At 40.2% G+C, this 3,721-nt stretch overlaps 1 pseudogene; it reads right to left on the bottom strand.

The window, feature by feature from the left end:
* Positions 1-1,241: 1,241 nt before the first annotated feature.
* Positions 1,242-2,669, bottom strand: LOC144709530 (putative serine/threonine protein phosphatase 2A regulatory subunit B''delta pseudogene; annotated as a pseudogene).
* Positions 2,670-3,721: the final 1,052 nt, after the last annotated feature.

The following is a 3,721-nucleotide window of genomic DNA, read 5'->3' as shown; positions in this document are numbered from 1 at the left end:
GAACCACGACTAGAAGGGGGAAAGAGGCTAATACAGAAATCATGAAGACCTTTGAAATGGTAAACGCCCATCAACATGAACGTGATAAACGCCATCAACATGGCAAACGCCCTAGAAAGCAAGTCTCTTGAACAACCAAGAACAAGCACAAGATTAAAAGGGCGACATATCAATCATGGGAGAACTCAAAAACTTCAAACAAAAAAAAGTGAAAGGAAAAACCAAATCTCAAAATGAAGTTTATGCAGAAAAGTGGAATTCGCAAAGCAACTGATTATGGTCTTTAACCTCATATCAAAGCTGAAAATAAGCCTCCCCCCACTAAAAGTCAATGTTAACCCTCATCAAATGCACATCCTAGAATAGCAAGTCAATGGACTGAGGAACATATCCTTGATGTAAACTGCTACAGTTTTTGTGTTGCTGTTTTTGAGAGTCAAATTCTATTACTTCTTGGTTAGCCAGTGGCGCTGCCACGTCTGGCATCTCTGAGGGCCCTTGATATCTATCTCTTGATGGGCCCACTCGCCATATTTGGCTAAAATGAAACTCCCCAATGGGGAGCGTGTGGTACGCATACGCCATACGAGCTTCTTTTGAAGCATGACCTGAACGTTCGAGAGGCGTCTAATCCCTAAACCCCCCTCATCCGTCGGTCGACATGCTTTCGCCCATGAAATCCAGTGATGACGACTCTCGCCCTCAAGGTGACTGGACCATAAGAAACGTGCGCATAGTCGTTCCACTGAGCGGAGAACTGTAAGAGATAGTGAGTGGACCGCAAGGTTATGTAGTGAGATACTCATGAGGACATGCCGAATAAGTTAGATACGTCCTCCAGGTGATATGAAACAAAGTTTCCACCTCTCTAGTTTCTTTCTATGTTTGCCCAACAAGGCATCAAAGTAATGATGACGAGAGGGGCCTAGAAAGATAGGGCATCCAAGATAATCGAATGGGAGGCATCCTCGTGAGTATCGTGTATAATGCTGGAGTATCTCAGAGTGCCTTATAGTGGTGGAAGGACCCACTATGAAGCTACTCTTCAAGGCGTTGACGAGCTGGCCTGAAGCTTGCTCGTATGCTATAAGGGTTTAGGGCTTAGGGTTTATGGTTTAGGGTTTAGGGCTTAGGGTTTATGGTTTAGGGTTTAGGGTTTAGGGTTTAGGGTTTAGGGTTTAGGGTTTAGGATTTGGGGATTGAGGTTTAGGGTTTGGGGTTTGGGGTTTGGGGTTTGGGATTTAGGGTTTAGGGTTTAGGGTTTAGGGTTTTTGGGTTTAGGGTTGAGGGTTTAGGGTTTAGGTGGTAACCGCTAAATAAAGTTTCAGCTGCTTTTCTCTTCTTCTGATTTTTTCTTCTCAATGAATCCCCTTAAGGAGAGGTCAAAAAGGTGCCTTAATCTATTCATCCCAGACATCACCACTCCCGTTGGAGGCATCTTCACCGTCTTCCTCCATTGGAAGACGGATGTACTCTCTATGGGCAAAGCGGTCCCACTCGGTCAACGTCGGATTCTCACCCTCCTGGCGGATGAGAAATGGGGCTCAGGTTTTAAAAGCCATGAACTTTTTGAGATTGAAGAGGATATAAGAAACATTCCTAGAAATCTTGCTGCCCTTCAAGTCGCAAAGAGTAATAAAACCCTTGCTCTCTGGTCCGATCATGTCAACCATCTGGCATAAAATATCCTCGATCAAGAAGGGTTCTTGCGCCATACATTCCATCCGATGGAGTTGTTCTTTATAAAAGAACTTCATCTCATTGGGGTTCAGAATACCGTTGCCATCTAAATCAATACACTTAAACAAATATTCATGGCTTGGTTCTGATGATTTATCCTCTTCAGCGATGAAAAAATAGACAAAGTCCTCGTAGCCCATCTTCCCTTAAGTTCTACTAGTGAGTTTCCTTGGAACCTGTGAAAAAATTCTATCCACGATTCTGTAGGTTAATGCATGGTTGCCATATCTGATCGCATTTTCTTTGTCAATCAGGAAATCATGATCAGTATCGAGCTCCCAAAACTTGTAGTATATCACATAGAAATGTTCATATGAAAAATATCTCAACACTTTGTTGATGTCATCTTCCTCATCTGCACGATGCATCGCAGCAATGAGATTTCCACGTTTCAACTCCCGAAGTGTAAGATGTTCGGTTCCAGATTTATTCATGTAGTAAAATATTCGATATATAACAGTTTCCACATATCTTTCTTGAAACTCAGGCGTGTTCTGCAAAAACTCCAGTCCTGGATGGGTCGCCAAGAGTTCTGGGAGAATGGGTTTGAAATCTTCCTGCGTTTAGTAGTTTTGATTAGGCTGCTTTAAAATGCTAAATATTCGCCTAGCAATATCCACAGTCAGCAAGTTGCTATTAAACCAATAGTTGTCAAATCCATCCCTTGTTGCAACTCTAGTGCACCCAACTTCAATCTGGCAAATATTTAGCATTTTAAAGCAGCCTAATCAAAACTACTTAACGCGGGAAGATTTCAAACCCATTCTCTGAGAACTCTAGGCGACCCATCCAGGACTGGAGTTTTTGCAGAACACGCCTGAGTTTCAAGAAAGATATGTGGAAACTGTGATATATCGAATATTTTACTACATGAATAAATCTCGAACCGGACATCTTACACTTCGGGAGTTGAAACGTGGAAATCTCATTACTGCGATGCATCGTGCATATGAGGAAGATGACATCAACAAAGTGTTGAGATATTTTTCATATGAACATTTCTATGTGATATACTACAAGTTTTGGGAGCTCGGTACTGATCATGATTTCCTGATTGACAAAGAAAATGCGATTAGATATGGCAACCATGCATTAACCTACAGAATTTTTTTTCACAGGTTCCAAGGAAACTGATGAAGGCGAAAATGGGGTTTTAATTTGTCGTTATTATTTTTGCTTCGATCAAATAAAAATTTGTTTTGTAAACTTACTCAGATATGTATGGTGTTGAGCAAGGTCGTCTCCACATGGATTGGCACTTAGGGATAGAATTCACTAATGAGTAGGATGGTCAACAAACACCAATAGGTGTTTGTTTTCATTTCTAAAGAAAGGTAAAGAAGAATTTAATGATGATTTATAAAAGAAGTCCTCTCTAACCATTTTATTTCGACCTCGGATTTAGTATATAGTCAATGGAAGAAGATTAATGATTTAAGGAAAATTTTCTAGAATTTTTAGAGGTCGAATAATATGAGAAAACTAAAATAAATGCAAACAAACACCTAGTGTTTTAAGTGTTTGTAGAAACTAAAAGAAAATATCCCTTTTATGGATTTTTAGAAGTAGCGAGATAGAATTTTCAAAATGTTCTCTATTAGCGCATATGTAGATTAGGAAGTATATCTTCCTAGACTTTATTTTATTTTATTTTATAGAGATTTTTAAGCGTGATAGAAGAATTTAATTGGGTTTTAAAAAGATCGATTTAAAAACGGCACACAAAGTGTTTGAAGAATTGCCTCAAAGGCGATTTGGGATATTTTGGGTTTTTGCTCGAAATCGATTCAATTCGATTTTGAGAAAAACGGATAAAAAGTATGTTTTCTCGATTAAACTTCTATACTTAGAACAACCGAAATACTTACCGGATTTCTGCACCGACTCGGAGTCGCCAACGGCTCCAGACTCCGCTCCGGTCGCGTCGTCCTTCAGGTAAGGATTTCTTCTCTGTCCTCTTCCTTCCTCTCTTCTAACCTCC

This window comes from Wolffia australiana, chromosome 11 (genome assembly GCF_029677425.1).
Source record: "Wolffia australiana isolate 7733 chromosome 11, ASM2967742v1".
In the NCBI taxonomy this organism is placed as follows: domain Eukaryota; kingdom Viridiplantae; phylum Streptophyta; class Magnoliopsida; order Alismatales; family Araceae; genus Wolffia; species Wolffia australiana.
This window is presented reverse-complemented; position numbering and strand designations above follow the sequence as displayed.